Source organism: Tympanuchus pallidicinctus, unplaced genomic scaffold, assembly GCF_026119805.1.
Source record: "Tympanuchus pallidicinctus isolate F22 unplaced genomic scaffold, pur_lepc_1.0 scaffold6, whole genome shotgun sequence".
Lineage (NCBI taxonomy): Eukaryota > Metazoa > Chordata > Aves > Galliformes > Phasianidae > Tympanuchus > Tympanuchus pallidicinctus.
Window position 1 is genome coordinate 30,959,475 of NW_026294780.1, and position 25,932 is coordinate 30,985,406.

Genomic DNA, 25,932 nt, shown 5'->3' on the forward strand with positions numbered 1-25,932 from the left:
CTCTTGAACACTGCCAGGGACGATGACTCCACCACCTCCTTGGGCAGCCATTCCAGTGCCTGACCACCCTTTGAAAGAAAAAGTTTCTCCTTATGTCTGATCCAAACCTCCTCTGGTACAACTTGCAGCCATTTCCTTGGGTCCTGTTTGTTCCCTGGGAGAAGAGGCCAAATCCCTCCTCATTACAATGTGCGTTCAGGAAGTTGCAGGATGCAATGAGGTCTCCCCTGAGCCTCCTCTTCTCCATACTGAACAATCCCAGCTCCCTCAGCCGCTCCTCATAAGACTTGTGCTCCAGACCCCTCACCAGTTTCATTGCCCTTCTCTGGACATGTCCCAGGGCCTATGGAGTATTAACTTGAAGAATACTATGAAGTATTAGCTTGAAGAAAGTACAGAAATATTCTAAAAAGATGCTATTATTTGATTGAGCACAAAGTCAGGTATTCTAGGACGTACTTTTGGCTCTTTCTTCCAAATAGTGTGTGTTTGTGTTATTTTCATTTTTTTGGATTGCAGTTTTGTGACATTTTTATAATGTTGGGTTATCTGCAGACTAAATGTTTTTGATCAGAATTCTGCCATAGATGTTGACAGTGATTGTAGCAATACCTGCAGATGGCAGAAAGCACAAAAAAAAAATCCAAAGTGAAGCAAACCAAAACTGTAGAAAACAACTAGGAGGCTTTTTTTTTTTTTTTTAACAAGCATTACAAATGCATTATGCACTTATGAAGTGCCTCAAAGAAATTTCTGAGCTACTTGTTAGCATCTGGATGTTCTACAAGAACTTGATTAAATTCATTGTTCCATTTGTGGGAATAAGGGAGGAGGTGCCTCAATTTAAGAAAGAAAAAGAAATCTCAGAAAGGGATTTCTTTGACTGAATAGGCATAAAAAGTACCAGTTACTTGAATGCTTGACTTCAGGTGTTTAGGGACTGTCTTGTGAAAACAGCTTGCATACTCAGACTTTCTACCTTTGTCTGTTCCTTCTGTAACATCCCAGCTCAGACTTCAGGACTTCAGGTCAGCCACTTAAAATCTGAGAAGCTCTCAAAGCATTTTGAGCACTTTATTTAACACCACAGAGGACCACAGCAGTAGAAGTGGCATTCTCTTTCACTACAGTTTATCTTCTCTACCTACAAATTTCTGTTCCCTAGGCCGTGTGCAGCTAACTTGCTTATAACTGGAGCAAGAGGGTCGTCTTCCGATGCAGTTCTGGTTCTTTCACAGGTCTTGTCCATTTTTGTTAGGAATGAACCAGTGTTTTTGTGGGGAGAAAAGAATCTTTCTTTTAGCTACCAGTCTCTTCATGTGAAGTCCAGAGCTTAAGTAATCTCTAGCTTGATCACAGAATGGCTTGGGCTGGAAGGGACCTCAAGGGTTATCAAGCTCCAACCCCCCTGCTACGGGCAGGGCTGCCAACCATATATAATCCATATCTAATCACCAAGCTTTTAGAAAAAGAAATTTAGAAGAAAAAAAACTCAACAAAAACAAACAAAAAAAAAACCCTCAAACCACCAAACCTTCATGTCAGAAAAAGCTAATGCCCTAAAAAATTGTCAACAACCTCTCTGTGAATCTGTGTCCCTTTTGAAGTATTTGGATAGCTATTATAGACTGTCATCCTTCAGAGCTAATGGGGGGCGGAGAAGGAGACATTAATATTTTCCAGATGTTTGGTGAGAAAAAGCATTTCAGATCCTGGAGTGAGAATTCCAGCCTGCAGTAGGTTCTCCTTGTTCTCATGTAATGCATTCTGCTTCCAGCTTAGCTTTGCCTAATTTTATTCCTTTGTCATCATGCCTCCTTTTCTGTTTGCCGACTGCTGCTGTTAAGCTTGTTTGCACTCTGTATGACTCAAATGTCTCAGATCTTTTTCTGACCTCTGTTTTTGTCAGTGTTTCTATTTTGGCAGTTCTTCATCTGTTTCAGGCCCTCATCAATCTCTGAGGCTAATTTTTACCATATTCCTTCTGTGAAGTCTTTAACCAGTCTCTACTATTTTTCAGCTTCACCTGCAATTCAATGTCTTTTCCCAGTCCTCCTTCCCTTCCCACTCCTAAATTTCTGGACTTTCAGTATTATTCTGTGATTAATTTCACTCTCCCTTGTCTCTTCACCCTTCTCTTGCAAGTTTTCTTTTTCTTTTTCTTTTTTCTTAGCCATAACTTTTTTCCCCATATCTCTACATATTTGGTTTAAATCCTATCCCTGCAGTGCTCAAATCATATGCATTCTTACAGAAATAGATTGCTAAAGGTTGGCTGAAAGTATTTCCAGGGTCTAGTGAGCATCCAGGGCATCTTCCCACTTATACATATTTATTTATTATCAAACATCTGTTAGCTAATGTCTTGCCAAACTGAAGAGCCTGAGTATCCAGATGCCATGGAGGAGTTGCTTGGAGTGAGTTTTTAATGTGAACAAAAAACCAATGAAAAATGTGATTCTTTCTTAGCAGTGATTGAACTGTTTTGAAGATGTCAGTCCTGAAAGCTGGATAAAATTGTGGTCTAAATCCAGTGCCTTGCAGGATGTATTAATGGCTAACCTGAGCATGCTTTCATTGCAGGAGTCATATGCAATCCTGATTTTAAAGCTATGGATTGGAAAAAAAAAATCTAAAATGATGCTTTTTTGTAGAGAAATGTCCATTATTTTAGTTTGCTGAAGATGTCATTCTTCATGCAGATTGTCTGGGATGTGGATGCTGTCTCTTCCTCAAGACATTTTCATCTCAGAAGTGATGAGGATTTTACTAAAAATGTGGGGGGAGGAGTGAGGGGGAAGGAAGAATGAACATGAGTGTGTTCTGAATTAATTTAATCTCAGACATGGGTATGTGGAATGAGCAAGCATGCTTGTACTTGGATTAATATAGCAGATGTTTCCATTTTGTGCTTGAGGTTATGAAAGGACTTAGGAGGACTTGAAGTCCTACTGTTTCCCTTTAGTACTTTGAACGTTACATAAATATTTCCATCTCTAATACCAAATGCTCATTACTAAAAGACTCTACTTTTCCCTGAATTATGCTTACAACTCCATAATACAGAATGATAAGCCAATTTTTGAAACCTGACAAGTAAAATCAATTACAAGCTCTACTCTTTTAGATAAGATTTTCCATGCTGTGAACACAGGCTAAATAGAATTTCTGCTTGTTCTAAAATCTGGATGCTAGATGTCATGGAATCATAGAATCATAAAGATTGGAGAAGATCTCTCATGTCATGTAATCCAACCACCTACCCATCACCACCATGCCCACTAAATTACATCCCTGAGCGTCATATCTACACGTTTCTTAAACACCTCTAGGAATGGAGTCAAATGGATCTATACAGAGAGTTGAACCCATCAAAAGATAAGCAGCTTGTCTGTCTGGCCTCTTGTCAGAATGCAGGTTTCTTCTGAGAAAGGAGAGTAGCCGTTTATAAGGATTGGGTGTATTTTCTCAGATGTGGGAAAGGTGTGTGTGTGCCCACTTGAATCTCTGTTGTTAGATATGGTAGGGTTGCTCCCTAAGTGTGAATATGAGAAAGGGAGATGGGGAGGGGGCCAGAACAACCCTTATTTTGTCTCTTAAAAGACAGTGTTGAAATCCACAGATGCCTTTAGTGTTTGGAAACTAGCAGGCTGAAAACAGAAGTTATTCTTAAATACAGTGGTGTTTCTTTGAGTTCACCAAAGCGCTGCACCACTGTGACGCAGCAGCCACAGATCTGGTGAATGATTGGCTTTGTTAAGTGGGTCTTAGTGCCTGGCTTATCAGATGCCGAGATTTTTAGTGCTGCAGAAATTTATTGATTTAGAATTATCATTTCCATTAATGTTTTACAAGAATAATGTGCTTTCTGATGTACTCTGAGCAATAATTGCGTATGGTGTTTTAAACACTGGAGTGCCATATGTTCTCTTCACATAGACTAGCAGACCAGCTAGGTCTAGGAAGGAACTAGAATTTTCATTGGTTCATGAGGGTCTGGAAGCATTGTGGGATCACTTTCAGAAGGGACAGAAGATGATGATGCAGTTATCTGATTGTTTTACTGGCTGTCTGCTAGCTGCATTTTGGAACTAACACCAAATGGCAGAGCATCTTTCTGGTGTGACTGTGTTAGTAGAGAGAAGGGAAGGTCATCAGAGCTGAGCTCATCCCTTCTGCCTTTGAACTAGACATTGAAGATAGAATATTGGGTCTATATATTGTATGCAGCCTGGTGAGGCAGTGAAGCCTGTATATGTGAAGTCTGGTGCTCTTATTGAAACTAGAGAGTTCTTCTAAAGAGCTGCTTTTCAGGTCAGAGCAAAATGAGGTAACATGGGCTAAATGTATTTAGCCGTGAGCTAAATACAAGTTATTTATTTGGTGCATGATACAAATTATCTTGATTCATGGAAAATAGGAGAATCCAATTGCTTTCCATAATATAATATTTCAAAACAGCAAAACTGCTAATTTAGAGGTGCTGGGAGATACTACAGTTGATGAATCCTCTATTCAATTCAGTAAATATAATTTTGTTTTTAAGAAAAAAAGTATTCCGATAGCATTAAAAGTATTTTCATGTGTATTTTAAATTACTTGAGTCGTGCTTCTGTTAGGAAAGAGCTATTGTAGTCTGTAACAATTTCTCTTAGCTGCATTTGGATTTGAGACACTATGGTAAGACTGCTCCATGTCTAGCTGAAAGTAACCAGTCTCATTTTTGAGAATAGAGTTCCTAGTAAATACATGTTTATTAAACATAATTTCAAAAATGATTACTAATTTACTGAGTTTCACTAAAAAGGGCACCTTTTTGTAGCCCACCGCGTAGCGATTGGCCTAAATATGCAGTAGCTACTTTTAAAACTCTCAGTATGTTTTAACAGCAAATGTAGTTCTCTTTTAGAGAAAAGGACTGCCAACTATATTCTTTTGGGACAGCTATTGAATTTTTGAGACACATTTCTATCATTTTTTCAGATATCTTCATATCTCAATTGTAACAGCTCTAGATTGTATCTGTAATTACAGAGGTACCTGTCTGCACAAGCTTCATATCTCTTGGTGTCAACGTTCTACAGGCTGGTTCGGCTCAGTTCCGTGACCAGTGGGGTGGAGGAAAAAAATCCATGGCTCTGGAAAAAGGGAACAGGGGACCCCAAAATAATTAAAAACAGTGGCAACGATCTGAGGAGAAACAAACTAACTTAGTAAATATATTATTGGAATGGAAGATAGCACACTATAATACAATGTAATTAGAATTGAAGCCAATAAATCAAATATAATGAGAGAGAGAATGTCTGAAAGGTGGATAGGCCTCATCACAACGCTGAGGTGAGATGCGCAGTGCAGTTGAGCAGCAGGGAGACGGGAGGAGAGCCGACGAAGAAGAGCGGACGAGAAAGAGCGCATCAGGTGACCTTGCCAGGAGTTGTATCTCCTCTCTGTGACTGCAAAGTCCCCTGGGGAATGCAGTTCTTCTTCTCTTCTGGGCAGGTACCCAGGAATTGAGCATTAACAGTTAAACTCCCAGTGCCCCACATGATGTTATGATGTGGAATAGCGAAAAGCAAAAATCACAAAACCGTGACACTTGGAAGATTCCTTCTATATTTATTGGTATTGACTGCTCTATTCATTTTCACGTATGTATATACATATAATAAAAGCACAGTGGATGATGTTCTTTCATTTTTCCTAACTTTTGAAGGTCTCAATTGTACTACAGAGCTACATCAAGATGTTGCTGCCTTGCATCCAGCCAACACCCTACACTGCAGAGTACCATATCTTTATCCTATTAGAAATAATCAATTGACAAGGAATAAAAACTATCATGAGTTATGATTTCTGGGTTTTGTATGTGTGTGTATATATATATATATGCATATAATATATATACACAGACTGTGGTATATGAAAAGAGGAGACTGACCATTCATTAAGATTCCTTTACTGTGATTTTTTTTTTCTTTTTTTTTTTTTTTTAACAGATAATGAGCCAATGAGGTTTAGAAACCTTTGGATCAGGCTATGTAGTAGGAGCAGTTGAGTGTTCAACAGTTACTTACCAGGTTATCATTTCAGTTAGGAATGCAACAAGGAGGAGTTTTGTTTTGTTTTTTTTCATAGGAGGAGGCTGTGGATGCCCCATTCCTGGAGGCATTCAAGGTGAGGCTGGATGTGGCTCTGGGCAGCCTGGTCTAGTGGTTGACAGCCCTGCACATAGCAGGGGAATTGAAAGTAGATGATCGTTGTGGTTCTTTTCAACTCAGGCTGTTCTCTAAGATTGCCTTACATACCCAACAGATTATCAGTCCATTTTAGCTGCTCAGAACAAGTTCTATAGAGCCTTAGTGTAAGTCGAGCAAAAGTACTAAATCTCGCACAGACATTCTGCACAAAGTAGTCTATTCCAGTTTTCACATAAAAGATTGTGACAGAGATTTATCTTTTTGGGGAAATATCCCTAGGTATTGCTGTCAGAAAATAAATGAGCTTCATAGTTGGTATTTGTAACATGGGAGAGTCAGGGTGTTTTTCAGCTCATAAACCTGTTTTCCTCCATCTATGGGTTTTCACCACTTCTTCCACCTCCTACATCCTTTTTTTTTTTTTTTTTTTTCACTAGGCGTAAAGCCCACAGAACAGGAAGGGAGTCACTGTGAAACCCAGAAGATACCCTGGCCTGAAGCCCAAGTCCACCTGAGCATTCAAAGGGTGTTGCGGATTAAACCCACCTGGCAGGTGTATTACTGCTGTGTTGTCATGATTTGTCATGTGTTACAGAAAATAATCAGGATCTGCCTTGGGAAACAAGACATACCAAGATAAATCCCTCTTCCTTAGCAATTGGGCTTGTTTTCTGATCAGAATATTTTTCATCTGCTCTGCTTGTTTTTGGAAGCAGCTGTTTGGCAACCAGCTGCTCCCAGATTCCCAGTGTGGGAAGATCCAAGCCACATCCCATGTCAGTGATGCTGTTCTCCCAAGCTCCAGTCCGATCTTCAGAGCAGTGAGTCAGAGTAGAACTCCTCACGTGCATATCCTTAGGCCATCACTCGTATATTATGATTGATCAAAAGAAAGCCCCCAGAACACCAAAATACTTTTGTGGAACATAACCTCCAAGCATCCTGAGCAAGTATTCATTTTTATGCAAGAACTGTTCCTAATGTATTAAAGATTAATGTCTATATAGATATATAATCCAGAATAAACATCCTCTGGTGCTAAAGTAAAAAATTCCTCTCCATTTAATGATAATCACTTGTATTTTTAAGTGTTCCCCAAATAGCTCTAAAATTTAGTATTTAGCTGGACATTGTCCCATGGAGTAGCCAGAGAAGAATATGATACTGTTCTAAATTACGTCCATTTGCTTTGAATTTTCATCAAGGAAATCTGTTCATTTGCTTTTCTGTTGTACTTTCAGTGGTAAGGATAATTAATTATTCAGGCTGATGAAAGTACTGATTAATCTCAGAAATATTAACATAATTGAACTTTCAAATATTTGTTGAAGAAACTGTAAGTTTGCCCCAGAGCTTCTGGAAGGAAAAATATGCTTTAGTTTTTTATGTTGATGCCTTAAGGTATGAACTGTGTACTCCTATTCCTCAGTGCATGTAGCACACTTCATTTTAGGCTAATTTATTTTAAGGCAAAGCATGGGTTTAGGTAATGAGTCTCAGTACAGGCACAAATTACTAGCTGTGTAGGATTAGCTGTGTAGGATTAGCTGTAGTACCCACCACCCTGAAATTCGTAAATACAAGATAGCCATGCTGTGTCAGAAAAGGTGATGTTACTGCTTAGACTCAGAAAATATCAAGAATGTTTTTTTTTTTAATTATTATTATTTTTTAAATTAAAAATACTGAACAGGAAAAAATACACTAAGGAACAAAGAAAGTAATATATCCATATGAGTGAATTCAGACATCCAGTTTTTTAAGGGAAAAATACCCTGAAGTCTAAGGTAACATTGACTGTGATGAATTTTCTTTGACATCTGTAGCATGATGCAGCCTGAGAAACAATTTTTCATTTTGCAATATTAATTTGCATTGTATAGATCCCCATGAATTAGGGTTCCCAAAGTTTACATAAAAAAATAATATTATAATGTTAACCAATAAGGAAGCATTGGCCAGTAAGTCATTCTGAAGGGTTTTCTTTCAGTACAACTTGAGAGTCTGATCGTAAGATTATTAATATTTTCACAAGCATCAAAGCTCCAAGAATCCAATAAATTTTAACCTAAAATGAAAAGTTCATATATAATTAAGAAGAGTATGGTGTAGGAGTGCTTAGGTCTGATGAACTTTTCTTCGTCCATTTCAAGTATGTGACAACAGAGAAGTGATATGAGTGCTTACTTCCCAAATTTACTCAGGCTTTCAGCATCTTTGCTCACAATTAGCTAGAGATTGCAGGTTCTTTCACAGTCAAAATATACTTCCAGCTTTCAGTAGGGAGATTGAGGTTCGTCACTTGTACTCCCGGGGTTTCTGTGAAGCTGAAAGTAAACTGAAAATAAACCATCTCATTCACATAAGTAAGGGGGATGTTAGCATTAGCCCAGAATGGTAATATTTGCTTTTTCTCACATACAACAGTCATGAAATACAGCAAGTTCTGCATGTTTTGATGATTTTTAAATCCTCATGGATATAGCCACTTCCAAGGCAACCTTTTCGCTCACTGCTTAAATGTATGACAACACACAAAAAACAAGTGAGAGTAAGAGGTAGTTGGAGGCAGTGGATCTTGGAGCATTTTCCCCATCTGGTACCTGTAGGAGAAAAACATGTATTGCGCTGCTTACTGTTGCTACCTTTATTTCAATATTTCCCTGTTACAGCCCATATACTACTTCTCTGTTGGAAAACTTGGGAACATTGGTCAGGATTTTACAAGGAAAATACCTTTGGACATGGGGTATCTTCACCATGAGACAAGAAAAAGATCAAATGAACATCACTGGAGTGACTTCCCTTCAGGCTCTCTTTTACAAGGAAGATGCTGAGGGATGCAGGAAGGAAGTGAGGAAGGCAGAAGCCCATCTTGAACTCAGATTGGCCACTGCAGTAAAAGAGAATAAGAAATCCTTTTATAAGTATATCAACAGTAAGAGAAGAACCAGGGAGAATTTCTATCCTTTACTTGATGCAGTGGGGAATGTGACCACTGAGGATAAGGAGGAGGCTGAGGTTGTCCACACCTTCTGTACATCTGCCTTTAATAGGCGGATCAGGGCACTTTATCCTCAGGGCACTTTGTGCCTTGATCTGGAAGTCTGGGATGCTACACAGAATACACGGCTGGTGATTCAGGTGGAGACACTTAGAGAGCTCCTCTTCATCTGGACTGCCACAAGTCCAAGGGACTGGACTGGCTCCACCCTCGAGTGCTGAGGGAGTCGGTGGGGGTGATTGCAGAGCTGCTTTCTGCCATCTACCTGTGCTCCTGGTTGCCTGGAGATGTCCCAGAGGATTGGAGGCTTACTGATGTGACTCCCATCTACAAGAAGGGCCATAAGGAAGATCGGCCTGACCTTGGTACCAGGGAAAGTTATGGAGCAAATCATCTTGGGTGAGATCACATCGCACATGCGTGGTGTCCAGGGGATCGGACCCAGCCAGCATGGGTTCATGAAAGGCAGGTTGTGCTCGAGCAACCTCATCTCCTTCTATGACTGGGTGACCAAACTGTTAGACAAGGATAAGGCTGTTGATGTAGTCTACCTAGACTTTAGCAAAGCCTTTGACGCGGTCTCTCACAGTATTCTCCTGGGGAAACTGGCTGCCTGTGGCCTGAACAGCTATACCCTTCTTTGGGTAAGGAACTGGCTAGAGGGCCGTGCTCAATGGGTAGTGGTTAATGGAGTTAAGTCCAGCTGGTGACCCGTTTCAAGTGGTGTCCCCCATGGGTTGGTACTGGGGTCCATCTTGTTTAATATCCGTACTGATGATCTGGATGAGGGGACTGAGTGTACCCTCAGTAAGTTTGCAGATGACACCAAGCTGGGAGGTGGTGTTGATCCGCCTGAGGGTAGGGAAGCCCTGCAGAGGGATCTGGATAAGCTGGATTGCTGGGCCAAGGTGAATAGGATGAGGTTCAACAAGGGCAAGTGCCAGGTCCTGCACTTTGGCCACAACAACCCCATGCAGCGCTATAGGCTTGGGGCTGAGTGGCTGGATGACTGTGAAGAGGAAAGGGACCTGGGGGTGTTGGTTGATGCTCGGCTGAACATGAGCTGACAGTGTGCCCAGGTGGCCAAGAGGGCCAACAGCATCCTGGCCTGCATTAGAAATAGTGTGGCCAGCAGAAGCAGGGAGGTGATCATCGCCCTGTACTCAGCACTGGTGAGGCCGTACCTCAAGTACTGTGCTCAGTTTTGAGCCCCTCACTACAGGGAAGACAGTGAGGCCCTAGAACGTGTCCAGAGAAGGGCAACGAAACTGGTGAGGGGTCTGGAGCACAAGTCTTATGATGAGCTGCTGAGGGAGCTGGGATTGTTGAGTCTGGAGAAGAGACCTCATTGCACCCTGCAACTTCCTGAACGGAGGTTGTGATGAGGAGGGATTTGGCCTCTTCTCCCAGAGAACAAAGAGAACCTGAGGAAATGTCTACAGGTTGTACCAGAGGAGATTTAGATTAGACATAAGGAGAAACTTTTTCTCTGAGAGAGTGGTCAGGCACTGGAATGGCTGCCCAGGGAGGTGGTGGAGTCACCATCCCTGGCAGTGTTCAAGAGGCATCTGGATGAGGAGCTATGAGATGTGGTTTAGTAGCTTGTGGTAGCAATGGTGATGGGAGGATGGTTGCACTAGATGATCTTGCAGGTTTTTTCCAACCTTGAGATTCTATGATTCTCTTTCTTGCAAAACAATCTGCAGGACTATCTGCTAAGTTCCTAATATTTCTAACAGTCAGCAGGCTGCTCGCTGTGTTGTTTCAGTTTGTAATTCAAACTCCTGTATTTTGATTGAAGGAGAAGAATGTCAGTTACTTGAGACTTCCTCAGAAGTTTTTTCAGAAATTAAAATGCTTTAACAGCGATATCAGTTACACTGATAAATATTTGCGTTTAGGCAAAAGCCTTAAAAAAAGCCTGTTTTGGATATATTGATTTTCCTGTTGCTCTCAGTTGCCTAAGTTATTTGCTTGAGGGCAGTCAGGTGGCTTCCCATACTGGCCAAAGGCAGTATGTCAGCTAAATACACTGGAAGGTAACTTGACACTTTAAAAACCAAAGTTGTATGAAATAGGGATAAACTGTGAAGATGTTTCTGCTGTAGTAATTGAGTTGATGTTATTTATACATCTGCTTCTGTATTTAATTATATTGCAAGATAAATTCCAGTTGGAATACAGTTATAAGCTGACATATGATGCTTTTAAGCAATAACACAGTGCTGTGCTTTCCTGGAAAAAATAGAATATCAGATAAAAGAATATAAAATAATAGAATATCAGATAAAATATGCCATAGTTGACAGGCAGTATTAATTTTGACAGTAAGTTTTAAAGCTGTGTCGTTGGAAAGAACTCTAGCAGATGTGCACATTTGCTGAAGAATATGGATTTGCAGATTATCGCATGTGTTATGACTTGCAAATTGACAACTTGAAAGCTTCTCCCTTTGCTGTGCCTGCAACTGTGTTCTCAGTCTCCACGATCTGAAAAGCTGAAAAAATGCTAACAGAGGATCTCTCAGATTTGTTAGCTAGTTTTGTGATGCAGTTCCATAGCTTCAACTGAGTAATGGCACATTGCAAAAGGGTACATTTGCTTGTTACCATGCAAAACAACCCAAAAATGAAGAAAATATTTCTTTGAGAAGGAGAGAAAAGTGTTGGATTATATGATATCCATTATAATGTTTTTATTTTAAAATAAATTTGAGAGTTTCTCAGGGATAGACTGAGGTGGAGGGAGAATGAGCCAGTGCTGAAGATGGCAGGAAGAATTGTAACAGCAAATGCCAGAAAGCTCTGGACAGCTCAAGAGGGGAGAACAGCTCAAGAGCAGCTCAAATCCAAGTCTGAGTGTCCATAGACCTACTCACCATGACTCCACAAAGCTGTAGAGTAAGAGAAGTGCAGACATCTGTTTACAAGAAATGCTGAGATTCCCTAAGCTTTATACTTTACTATTTTTGTTTTTGTTTTTTTTTTTACAATATTATTTCATGTTCTTGTGAGTGTATTGGATATGTACCATACCTAATTAAAAAAAAAAAAAAAAGCTAAATGGTTGTCTTCAATCCAAGCTCAATTTTCTGAGGTTGACTTAGCAGCTTGACTTACTGCCAACTGGGGAAAAAAAAAAAAGAAAAAAAGAAAAAAAGAAAGTTGGATTAAATCATAGTATTATAAAGGTTGGAAAAGACCACTGAGATCATCTAGTTCAACCACCGACCCATTACCACCATGCCCAATGACCATGTCCCTCAATACCACATCTTAATATTTATTGAGCACTTCCAGGGACGGTGACTCCACTGCCTCCTTGGGCAGCTTTTGCCAATGCCTCACCACTCGTTCTCAGAAGAAATTTTTCCTGATATCCAATCTGAAAAGGCAGCTAGCCAATGAAGTACTCAAAAGGAAACTGCAACTTTTAGCCAGGCCCTTGGATTATCAAGGTAATTTCTTACTGCTGACAGAAAAGTGTGCATTTTAAGGAAAATCAGCTGAGACTTCAGGTGTACAGTCTGTCCGTACAGACAGACCTACTGACATGAAGAAGGAACAGTTGTAATAAACATGTCATATACAGATCCTGCACATGGTTGCTGCCATAGCTTCAAAGCAGTGAAATCCTAGCAAAGTAGATAAGTATCAGCTGAATATTCATACTTAATCATTACAAGTCCAGACTATACTTGAGATAAATGTTCCAACTGTTTTCAAGACAAGGCATCCCATGATTGCAAAGAGGATTATTATTTAATTTTTTAGGCTTGGGGTGCAAAGGCTCTGTAGAACAGTGTATCTTTTCAGTTGTAACTCAGACATTTGCCATAGCTTTTATCTTTTGGAAGTTTATACTTAGTCTTTCTTTCTTCCTGCAGAAACAAACCATTATTTGTTAATTCATATCTATCATCCAGCAAATTAAAATATATCAGTTGTATTTTAAAATAAATTATTTTTTTCTAAGCTACAGGACTTCACAATAGGAAATTACAACCAAATGTGTAGTTACTTAAATGGGTCTGGTATACTTAAACTGGGATAATATGGTGTCTATTCTGTAGTCGTATAGATCAATGGTTACCAGATCAAGAAATAAAGAATAGAAGAAGAGCCTATAAAGGATCGTATACTACTTAGAGGGAAAATTTTAGTTACCCATAGATGAGCTTAGAAGAGTTGAGAAATTAAGCAAGTCTTCCTAATAAATGTGGTTTATTGTTATTTAACAGCAGCTTGGGTGAATAATTAAGTAGAAATATTCCAGCTTGAAAGGTAGATTTTTAGCAGGCATTGAAATTTGATCATTGTAATTCATGAGTCCTTGTAGTACATTAACAATGTGTCAGCATGTCACACAGGGCTGTAGAACTAGTAGTAAGGCTTTTAGGGAATGAACACTAAGAGTATTTCTAGGATGAAATTCTTCAGGCTTGTTTCAGAAATTTGTATCTCATCATTTAGAAGTACTTAGAAGCTCAAAAGCCCAATTAAAGTAAAGGAAATTTAGTAAAACACATATTAGAATATAATCTAAGAATATAAGATCATTTAAACAACTTACCAACTTGGAAAAAAATGGAGGCATTGTTCTGAACAACTGAGGTGCAGAAGTATTTTCATTGTCACTGTCCTAGCAAGACACAGTTGGCAACTGTAGCAGAGAAATTGTAGTCACAAAAACCCACAGGACTGCAGCATAAAATAAGAAGTGTTTAGAAACATATTAAGTCTTATTGAGGCTTTAATTTTCAGAGGAGAAAGTAGAAGTATATTTAATTTTGTGATGATTTGAGTTGTGTTTATTTAGTTGAAAATACATCTCTATTTAGGGATGTAGCAGTAGGTCTTACATCAGTAAATTTTCAGGCCAACATAAGGAACATCATTTTCAGGTTAGTTTATAAACCACCAAGCTCTGAAAGTAATTCTACTTACAAAAATGAATAACCATAGCTTTTATAGCTTTTAGATTAGAGAGTTAAAATACCACATTTTCATAATTAATTTTGCTGCCTAAAAAAATTAAGTAAAAATTGTCTATTCAAGATGAAAAAAACAGTGAACTAAGTTCTCAAAGTACCATCTCAAACAAATATCATCTTTAGTAAATCCTTTAAGTAAGCCTTTGAATGAAAACATCAGGTGTTTTCTGTGTAAAATCATGGCCCCCACCTGAATGGTGTTCAATTGCCACCATCCCTAAGGAGAACTGGGGTATGTGTTAGAGTAAGTTTATGTGAGTATACTTTTAGGAAAGGGATTTCATCCATTTATTGCTTGTATATGTTTCTAAATGGAAATATATAATACTTTTTAGGATGCTAGTAGATATAAAAAAAAACAATTTTTTTAAAGATAAGTTTTTAAAAGATAATTTATTTTTTTTTTTGTGTTGTTTAGGTTGTATTTTAGTGTATGCTTTATAAGCCTGTGGAAGTTGTTTAGTTAGTAATTTAGTAGCTATTTATATAAATGGCCTTTCCTGGTTTCAATATTTTAAAGTTTCTTGTAGTTTTATTAGAATGCACCTAAAGCACTTGTTGAATGTCTTAGCTCTTTGCTCCTGTTCTTCTACTTCTCAGTTCTTTGCCACTAATAATGCTTTGGTGTAATAGGTCACTTATTTCTGTTTTTCTTCATGCAAATTGATTTATTTTCCTTGTGAGTACGAAGCCAAATTCTGCTTTTTACATTTTATTAATTATAAAAGCTATTGTGAAGAATAAATCTATAAATTTAGTGTTTTTATACTTAAGATTTGCTGTCTAAATCATTATTGCTACAGTATGGACTGAAGCTACAAAAAAAAACAGCTCTGGAATTCCAGTCACAGAAGTGGTCTCTAGTAGATGGTCTGCTATGTTGGAGCTCTTATTTTTTCACATAAACTCTGTTCTCTAGTCATAAAACTATTATTTGTTGTTTTTCTCTATTTGCCTTTATTTTTCTGCTCATACTATTGCTGAATTTCCATGATATTGCCCACATAATAAGACTATTCAGGGTAACAATGGCAGAACAGGTTCTTTAACTGTATGGGTTGTACTTGCAGCGCATTGTAGATTAGACCTTTCAGAAAGCAATCCTAAAACAACAGCCTTCGGTCAGAAACTTTAGAACAGTTACATTCTTGGGATATCTGTTATTTCTATGTGGATTTTGTATTGAATAAAAGCTTGTATGGGATGAGGAAAAAAAGAAAAAAAATTGAAAAGGTGTTGCATGTGTATTTCTTTACTTGTACAGATTTATAAGTTACCTAAATATGGAGGTTGGTGGGTACCTTGGTGCAGTGTGGCGTGGATATAGCTGGCAGAGCTGAGACTCCAGTGCAGTGGAACTAGTTCTTCAAGAGTCTGTGAAGGTGGGGGAAAATAAAAGGAGGACCACTTTATGCACTATGGTGTGTTTAGAAGGAATCTAAGTTCATATTTTAAGATTGTCCATGCTGTAAAGTAAAAATAAGTAGTAGATATCCTTCCCTTAATTCAGAGGTTCACAAAAAGTTGAACCTTATCCAGAAGGCTTAACGTTGCAATAATTGTTGATGCTGTAATGCTCTGTAAATGTAACAGAATTGTTAAAGGTTATTGCTGATCACCAACCCAGTCAGCAGGCTGGGGAATAAAAATGGGGTCCTTTAGTGTGGATGTTCTTGTAGTCCTGGAAGAGGACAAAAGCTGACGCTAAGAAAAAATTCAGCTGTATTGCAGACATCCTGAGTTACTGATCAATCTATTAGCTTTCTGGATCCAAAGAGTTGTTACTCACTTGTTCCAGCTTGTATCTCATATTGAGGCATATGTGAAAAATTAGTTTAAAATCTTATTGTTGTGCACTGTATTTCACAAAGTGCTACCTTTATAAAATAACAACTTCTTCAGTGGTCTAGGGTGCATTAGTTCATCAAACAGGTGTTTTGGTGTTCACAGAGGTGTACAACTATAGTATATTGTGAATCCATTGCCATTTAACTCAGTGTGTTACACGTAATGCAGTTTTGTTCTCCCCTCTGTACTGATACTGAAAAGCATGCAGTTTATCACTCATTTTAACGTTCTGGAAGGATAATGTTATTATGAACAGCATGTGCTGGATGTGGTGGTGTTTTGTGTGAAGTACAATCTTGAGTGGTAGATTAAATCTTATTACAATGAAGCTGATAGCATTAGCAGATGAGGACTCTCTTGCACAGCTGAACAGCTAGAGTCAGTGCTGCATTGCGGAGGGTGACGTGAAAGCATAAATAATGACGTGATACTGTCCTCAGAGAGCATCTTTTGCTGATTGATGTACTTCCTGCTGATGCCATCTATTCTGGAAAGTTATTCTTGAGTCCAACACCAAACAGATCAGAGGCCTGTGTTCAAGCTTGCCTGACTAGCTCCCTTGAAGAGGGAATGGGCAGTGCCCACACTGCTGTGCATCTGCTTGTAGTTTGGCCTGGGTTTCTTGTAGAGCAGGCACAGGGTAGGTAGGCAGGTAACACAGTGCTTCACAGTGTAGGTGGTTCACAGTGCTTCTAATGTGAAGCGTTCTGGGTTGGATCGCATAAGCACTATGATGGTATGGTGTTGAAGGGATTATATAATGTCCTGAAAATGGGATGAAGGGAGGATAACAAGTGGTTAAGGATGAAGAGCAGCAGTTGAGGGTTAGTATTGTGATACTAAGGGAGGAAAAAACAGTAAAATCTTCTACCATCTTACTGTTACCCTTCTTGTAAAGGGGCTCTGCAGCAACAGATTATTGTTCCCTAATGTCTTATGTTTGAGCAGGGCAACTTGGTAGGACTATGAGAGCCAACAGAGATCCTGGGAGTGAGTTTGTATACACTGCATGGCTGAGCAAAGATGAAGACTGAGACTGGAACTGGAAGCAAGTGCCAAATGGAAAGGCATCAGACAGTATTTCTAAGAGATTCTGACGGCAACTGAAATGTTGCAGTCTCACCTCCTGTCCTGTGAGCAAGATTGGGTGCACACAGAAGGGTGTAAAAGTACTAGAGAGCAAACAAAGGAGAGCTGCAAAGATGGTGGTGCTCCCTGTGAGGAGCAGCTGAGGTCTGCTCAATGCAGAGCAGAGGAGCTGAGGGGAGGTCTGATAGTGGCTGCAGCTCCTCACAGGGAGCAGAGGGCTGTGCTGAGCTCTGCTCTGTGTGACAGCGACAGGGCCCGAAGGAATGGCATGGAGCTGCGTCAGGGGAGCTGCAGCTGGGGGTTAGGGACAGGGTCTGCTCCTGAGGTGGGTCAGGCACTGAACAGGCTTCTCAGGGCAGTGGTTATGGCATCGAGCTGCTGGAGCTCAAGGAGCATTTGGGCTGTGCTCTCAGACATAGGGTTTGGAATTCTGAGTGGTGCTGTGTGGAGCCAACTGCTGGACTCGGGTATCCTTGTGGATCCCTTCCAACTCAGGATATGCTATGGTTTTCCTATACAAAAGATTTCCTCTCAGGATTGTCTCTTCAGAGGCTCAGTTCAAGTTACTGAATGAGCTAGAAGCAACTGTAGCCGCTCAAGACTTACGGCACTCAAGTATGTGAGGCAAAGGATTGAATTCATCATGGAAAAGTTTCTGGGTGTTTGGAGTGAGCTTTAGGTGAAGCTGACTATTGGAACTAATAAAGCATCTAAATCTAATTGAGTCCCCACACCACTGTAAATAAAATCTTTTTACTGATGAAGAGGCAGCTTCTTTCTCAGTGAAGAGAGAACTATAGAGAACAAATGGGTAATGCTGATCCATCTTCCTCGGTATGTGATAAATGTGTTTTGGCATCCATTTCTGTGGATCATTTCCTTTCATTTTATGTGTGAAGTAGGACATTAAGAAATTGTTCATTTTATGGATGCAAAGTAGAACAACATTTGTGAATCTGTATTTGGTTAGTAAAGCACTTACGTAGAAATAGTCAATCCATTTTACTTAGTGTTTGTACTCTTTTTGACTAGTTTTAACTTCATAGAAGCATAGGCCTGGGTTGAAAAGGACCACAATGATCACCTGGTTTCAACCCACCTGCCGTGGGCAGCGTTGCCAACCACCAGACCAGGCTGCCCAGAACCACATCCAGCCTTGAATGCCTGCAGGGATGGGGCATCCACAACCTCCTTGGGCAACCTGTTCCAATGTGTCACCACCCTCTGAGTGAAAAACTTCCTCCTAATATCTAAACCTCCCCGTCTCAGTTTAAAACCATTCCCCCTTGTCCTATCACTATCCACACTCGTAAGCAGCTGTTCCCCTCCTGATTATAAGCTCCTTTCAAGTACTGAAGGCCACAATGAGGTCTCCCCAGAGCCTTCTGTTCTCCGGTCTAAACAAGCCCAGTTTCCTCAACCTTTCCTCATAGGAAAAGTGCTTCAGCCCTCTGATCATCTTAGTGGCTCTCAAATGCCTCATGAGGTTTGGATTTCACTGCTTTTGCATTTAATTAATGAAAAAAATGAAGAGTCTGAATTTCAGAGCCAGAAATATTTTGCTAATAGTATCAGGAAATGTTTTCACAACAGGGCTGTCAAATTGCCTGCTGATTTCAAGTACCATGATTTTTTTAAAAAGTAATATTTTTCTGACAGAATGTGTGAAATTTCACACTGCAGTTTAATATTAGTAATGAAATCACTTCTCTGCCAGACTGAAAAATAAATCTCGAACAGTGGAGTCACAAACTATCCTTGAGTACAGCTGTGTACTGTGAGTGCTGATGTTCTCTTGTTCAGTGTTGGTTCCCTAATGCTTGTTTTTCATAGCCTGCAGGTAGAAATGTATGCATCGCTAATCCTGATGTTACAGCAAATGCAAAACATTAAGGAGATTTTCAGACTTTTCAAAATAAATTGCTCTGTAATAATTTTGGTATTTGTTTTCTTCTGTGATGTCTTGGTATTATGATTTGCCTCGTTTGTGATAGCATGTATGGAAGCGAGGCTCAGTTGCTCAGCTGCAGTAGTTACAAGGTCAAATACTGAATTCACACTGGGGCTTCATCTCCTGGTCTATAGTGGCTTTTGAGAAGCTGCTTGTAGTTAGTAGTTCGCTCCTCAGGTACTCGCATTTATTGTTAATGCAGCAAGTAGTTAGGTAGGTATGTATCACTATGTAGGGCACTACTTGTTTATTCTTGCCTGTGCCCTCTCCCACTTCTCTGAGAACAAGAAAGCTCCAATCCTGCACCCTCTCTTGCTGCAGCATCCTCATCCCACTGCTCCTGTATGGTGCTTCCTGTCCATCTCACGTGTCTATGTTTGCAAGTGTGGAGCTCGCAAGATGCTTCTAGCACTGTGTAAAAGAGGCCCTCGAGCTGCTGTTCACAGAGGTAAGCTGCAGCTGAGTATCTGTGTAGTAGCTGTTTTTAAAAAGTAAAGCTTTGAAGTGCTTCAAATAACACAATGGTGTGTGTACCTTTTGATAAAAAGGATGTTCGATACAAATAGGAGAAAATACTGAAATATTAAGATAAGCAAATTTCGCCCTTATGAACAATGATTCCCAAGGGAGAAGTGACAGTGATCAAAGTTTACCAAAGCAAAACTACTTTCTCCCAGTTCATAATGGCTGAATAAACAAATATCCTTGATTAAAAAAGAAAGTGGGCAAAAGCACACTAGTGGCTGTTGGTGTTACTGCCCAGTTCTGAAGGAGATGAGTATATTGCAAAGCCCAGGTCAGCTCTGTGCCCTGTGATGAACATCAGTTCAAGTATGCCTGGGTCTTCTTCTTAACTGTTTTTATTTAGGCTGTGTTTTTTTTCCTCCTCTGGAAAATGAGGGCTGGATTTTGGTCAAGGGGAGTGGTCCATAATGGGGCAGAACATAATTCATCTCATGCCAAATACCAATACTTGATATCAAATATTGCTCTTGGGTACATTTATCATTCTAATTCTTCTATAATGTGGCAGGAAAAACAGTTGTGAATAATTGTTAGCAGAGAAAATCTGCAAACATTGGGAGCTGAAACAGCTCTTGGAGCTGTGTAACGAAACCCCAAAATGTTGGCAGTGTTTTGGACCTGGAAGGGAATTTTTTTGTTGGTAAACATTAGCAGTGGTTTCAGAATGGCGCATGTTCTTTTCACTCTGTGTGTGATACTGCATTACACTGCACATGTAAAATGTAATCTTTAAAAGCTGTGTTTTCACCTCTCTCCACCCAAACAGAATACCTTGTGGGGAATGCATAACTGATAAATTCTCATGCTGTGAATTTGAATTCCACATTTGACTGACTAGCAGTGACACCTTGGGTGATCAGTTTCTACTCCACAGTCACATTAAGCATTTCTAACGTGGAGGAAACATGCCAGGTGGCAGCCCTGTTGTTGGGCTTGCATTAGGTGGGTGCCTAGGATCCTCAGACCTAACAAAGTAGTTTAACACCACCCTTGAGTGCATCTCCTCTTAAACCCAAGTTCTTGTCCATTAGACTGCACTACCTATTTGGAAAGCCTTCAGACCAGCCCTGAGATGGGTACAGGTCAGAGCACAATACATGTTCCAACTCTTGTTCAAACCTGTTGCTTTGCAGCAAAGGTACAGGGAAAAGTGCTCAGGTGCTCACTGCTCTATGGTTACTAAGAAATATCTTCTGGGTTTTGCTTAGATAGACTAACATGGTTGATCTTCAGCTGCAAAAATGTCAGTTGCTGAAAAACTGTGAGTTGAAGATCTCACAGTTTTTTTTTTGTTTTTTTTTTTTGTTTTTTTTTTTGAAGGTCTGATTTCTGTTTGATCATTAAAACACTTAAGTATTTTTTTATTAAGTATTTCTTCCATTTAAGCTTCTTTGGTAATATAGTTTGATTCAAAGAGGGAGGATTAGATATGAGGTTCTTTATTAGGAATTTTTGTACAATGTAACTTCATATCCAATATACACAGAATATGTGATCTTGTGAGTGACTTCAACTTAGTCATTTATTCTGTAAGTTATTTCCCTTCCGTTAAATTGGTTGCATGCTTCCTTTCAGATGCTTAGACTCATCTGTGGGATATACTGAAGGATCTCAAAAGGATCCACTGAATGGTGATATGTTACTCTGACTTCATTGTTCCAAGTACTGAGATTTAGGCAAGTTGTTAACTTTAGTGTTATCAGTAAGTATAGGTGCTGCATCTGCAAGCATAAACTTGTCTTCTCTCAATCTATCCGAAAACCTTTCTGTTTTGGGTGCATCCAACTAGTTCAGGTTTTGTACTTGAAGATACTGTGTTGAATACCTTTATCAGTACATCTCCTTGGTGCAGAAGACATCTCAAGTTTATGCTAATAGATTTTGGAGAATCTACAAGATCAAATTACTTATGTAGCAGTAATATTTTATAACACGGTGAGATAGTTATTTCCTTGACTTGTTACCATTTTCAAGAATAAAGAACTGGTAGATAGTTCTGTACTGCCAGGTAGTATCATAACTGCTGCTGTACCAAGAGCAGCTATGCTATTCTAGCAGACTTATTGGATGGGAACAAATCATGGCATCTTTTGGAATAGTTAATGGCATAATAGTTGGCTTCTGAGACTACTGTAAATGGATTTTCTGTTGTAGGTGGTATGATTGGGTGTATTCTTAGTCTGTTTTATTGGTGGTTTGTCTAACGTAAAACTCTTGGGTCTCAATGAAAGCCTGTGTAAAATGAAAGACAAAATAAGAAGTTGTGAAATAATGGAAGTAGACTCTATATATGTTACGCCCTTACCAGAAGTGCTGAATGGGGAAAAAAAAAAATTACTCTGCAGTGCAGTAATGGCTTCTTTGCAGGCATGATTTCATTGTAACTATTAACCAAATTGAATTAACTCTTTCTCTTGATTCTTAGAGTGGTAGATGTATAAAGGGAAGGAGTTTCTTCTACAACTGACATTTGTGTAGGGGTAGTAGAACTTGAATCTGCAACTGATTCTACCCTGTCATACTTTCCCCTCCCCCACATCTTTTTCTGCAGTTCCATTTTATTCATCAGATGATTAGTACACATGAATAAGTTATGATAATAATATTCCTCACCATCTTTTATTTACCACCCACTAAATTATTAATCCAGTATCATTATTACTGGGTATTACTCATAATAGTCACGTCTAAAACATAAGAAGTCAAATTTTGTTTGACAGTCCCAGAACTATTGCATTTGTTAATTGCTTTAGCTTGCTTTATCAAAATTATGAGACTCAGACTAAGTTTTAAAATGTTATGTGACTATCTTGGATTTGAAGATCCCTGGCTAGCCAAATGTAGTGGTGCTACCAGTGGCCTAAGGAGGAGTAGGTCAGGGAAGGCTTACACTTGAGAAATCAACTGATGACTGTCGGTCACTGCGTTGGTTTTCACCTGAAACTTATTGCCCAGGTTCTCATCAGATAATAAGAAAAGTCTGCATTGCTGCAAAACAAATACTTCTGCCATTCTGTGAGTTATGGACTTTCTCGTTTTGATCCACTTCTGTTTTAAAGAGATAACAAAGTTGTATTGTAATCTGTAGATCCTCCATTCCTGGATGTGTTCAAGGCCAGGTTGAATGAGGCTCTGGGCAGCCTGGCCTTGTATCACATCTGGAGGTTGGCAGCCCTGCCTGTGGCAGGGAGGTTGGAGCGTGGTGATCCTTGAGGTCCCTTCCAACCCAAGCCATTCTATGATTCCTGGGCTCTATTTAAGGGGAGGGGGAATCAGATCAAAGAGAAGCCTTTGAACTTAGACTTTAATAAACTATGAAGTACTTAAATTCTATTTTTTTTTTCACATTATGGCAACATTTTTTTGTTTATTTAAATGATAAAGTAGTGGAAGGGCAGCATTTGAACAGACAGGTTTGTTTGTTCCTTCTCTCCACTGTTAGCAAGTAAGAATAATTCCTCTCTAGCTTCCTAGCCAAACAAGTGCAGCAGCAGAAGAGAGAAACCTCTTTATTTAAAAAAAAAAAAAAGCTGTGTCCACTGTCAGGGATTAGGTAAGGTGAGTCACTTAAAAAAACAATATAAGAAAAAAATCATCTATTACCCACCCAAAAACTTTTGGGACATGTAGCAGGACTATTTTTGAACTTTAAAAATTTGATGCAGAAAGTTGTAGCCCAATCCTGCATGTTTTGGTTTTTTTTTTTTTTTTTTTTTTTTTTTTTTTTTTTTTCCTATTGCATGGGGTTTGCAATTACTGTATGGAAATCTTACTGCTGTACACTGATGTGTATTAGACCTAAGGCACTGCATGTAAGGCATATAAAATGCTGATCTTGTGGCTGAATTTGAGAGGTCTTTTTCATAGAGACCTGCTTACTAGGAACCATTTTAGAAAGCAGCTGATCTGCTGCTTTCATAGACTGAAATAGACTTTTTATAGACTGATCATAGACTTTCATAGACTGATCATAGACTTTTCTGGACATGGATGTGAAAGGAGACAGCTTACAGCATGCATCTTTACAAAGCAGAAACATTGGTGGGACAGGAGGTTCGTGGTTTACTGTCAGAATAAGCAGATGTTTTCCTTTTTTTTCATCTCTTTGAACACCTCTGAAAAGTGAGTTATTTTTCCTCCAAGCAGATAGACTCCAATGAATTTGATTTTATAACCTTCACCTTTTATAGGCAAACTTGCTAAGCAGATCTGCTAAATAAAACAACTTGTGCTTGTGAGTATAACGAACACAGTAGTAAACAAGTGCACTTTTTGCCCTTATTAGTATGATGAATAATACTTCCTCACTTTCCTCCTTGAAGATTAAACACGCTTGCACAGGGTCCTCAATCAACTTTGAGAAAGCAACAGAACAGTAGGAATGAAGCCGGGCATTGCAGCTGCTCAGCCACACCTCTGTTCCTTTGTCAAGTGCTCTGAAGCCCACTGTGCATGCTGCAAGGTTTATTTATTGCACTTTTGCATTTGGTTCTTGCTCTCTTCCTTGCTGACCTCAAAATAAAATCCCGCTGTCTGTGTGGGAAACTGGTAGCCAGTAACACGCAACTGACTGACTGCTGCGTAAAAACATGAAGGTTGAAATGTAAAAGGCTCCTTTCTGTTAGAGTAAAGCACTGGTGACGTATTGAGGCATGAGAACAGCCCTACAACTAAGCTACTGCTCCAAAGCAGCAGATGTGGAGGCAGCAGTTAGTGGTTGCCACGTGATCATTTTCTGCATTAAAGTTAGAAGTCTCCCCTGTTAGTGCTTCTATCAGTGGGTCGCTGTAGCAAAGGTATGCAATAGGACCTGTACTGTACTTTCAGTTCAGGGACTGCTACTGCATTGGAACAGTGTGATTAAATCTAGGTGTTAAAATAGGCTGTTTGAAGAAGAAGTCTGTTTTAGAATATATGGGTAGTAATGACAGTGTAAAGCATCTCTGTTTTTTAACCATCTGTGGTGGGTCAACCTTGTCCAGCATCCAGACACCCAGTAGCTTACTCATCCCCCTCCAAGTGGGAAGGAGGAGAAAATGAGATGGAGAAATGCATAGGTTGATCTAAAGTGAGATCACTTAGCAATTATCATCACAGCAAAACATACTGGACTGAAAGAAAATTGTATTTTTGCCAATTGAAATCAGTTTGGATGTTGAGAAACAAAGGCAAAAAGTAAAACCTCCCCTCTTCCCTTCTTTCCAACTTCACTTCTTCATTCCTACCATTCTCCACAGTACAGGGCAGTGAAGAATCCAGGTCCTGGTGAGTCTGTAACAGCTGCTCTTTCCTCCACATGCTTTGCCCATGCTTTGGTGTGGGTCCTTTTCACGGGCTGTGGGGAAATCCCTGCTCCCGCATCTGGATCACCTCCTCCCCTCCTTTCTCTGCTGCCATGGTGTTTGCAGGATTGTTTCTTGCACTTCTTACAGCAGTGCTTGTGTGGTGTTTTGCCCTTTACGTACAATTTCCTGAAGCACTACCATGTTGGTTGCTGGGCTCAGTCATGCCTTGCGTTTTTAATCAGGAAATGGAAAGGTCAAATTAAACCAAGCATTGGATACCTCATTCCTTTTAGGGGTCATCACGTCATCACGTCTGTTTGGTCTCCTTTGACTATCACTGCATTACCTGCAGTGTCTGTAATGGGGCTCAGTACATGTGCTCCAGGACTGTGGAAATGTAAGAGTGCCTCAGTGCAGAGTGTTTTATCATAGAAAGGCAGTGTATGTTATGCTAGATAATGGAGAGCAGTGTTCAGATAAGCAGTGAAATAATATAAATGCAGCTTTGTTCTTAAAGAGATTAAGGGATGTCTTCTATTAGAAAGGGCAGCTCCTTCTCCTACTCAATCTTTTAGATATTTTAAATGACCTATGGACTTCAGAGCTTTGAAACTCTATTTTTTGCCAGTTTTTGAACAGCAGCTAGAAAGAGTTTCCTAGCCATAGGCTTTTTACCTATATTCAGAGAAAACTTGCTCACAAAGCCTGTGAAGGTGCTGGGTAGCACTGGTGTGGGAAAACTTTTGATACTTGTAAATGAGCATTTGGAATTCTTTTACCTTTTATGGGCATGAGCTTTTAAGTAGACCCTGTAAAAAAAAAAAAAAAAAAAAAAAAAAAAAAAAAAAAGAAACACACATACACAAAAAAACATTAAAAAAACACACCACTATGATGATGTAGTATTATTTACAGCTGTAAGGCTGCAGAGAGACCTGATAGCAGCCCTTCAGTATCTAAAGGGAAGCTATAAGAAGGGGACAAACTCTGTATGAGGTCTTTTTGTCTTTTGTGATAGAACAAGGTGAAAGAGTTTC

At 39.5% G+C, this 25,932-nt stretch overlaps 1 protein-coding gene and 1 long non-coding RNA gene across 2 annotated transcripts in view; one reads left to right on the forward strand and one right to left on the reverse strand.

Moving 5' to 3' along the window:
* The window catches only part of TBC1D4 (TBC1 domain family member 4), a 103,007-nt gene that overhangs the window by 16,582 nt on the left and 60,493 nt on the right, over positions 1-25,932 (forward strand). The window lies entirely within an intron of this gene.
* Positions 23,300-23,702, reverse strand: LOC128092144 (uncharacterized). The gene is made up of 2 exons (XR_008211660.1): positions 23,587-23,702; positions 23,300-23,522 (listed from the first exon to the last, which is right to left on the reverse strand). It is a non-coding gene; the product is annotated as an uncharacterized LOC128092144 (long non-coding RNA).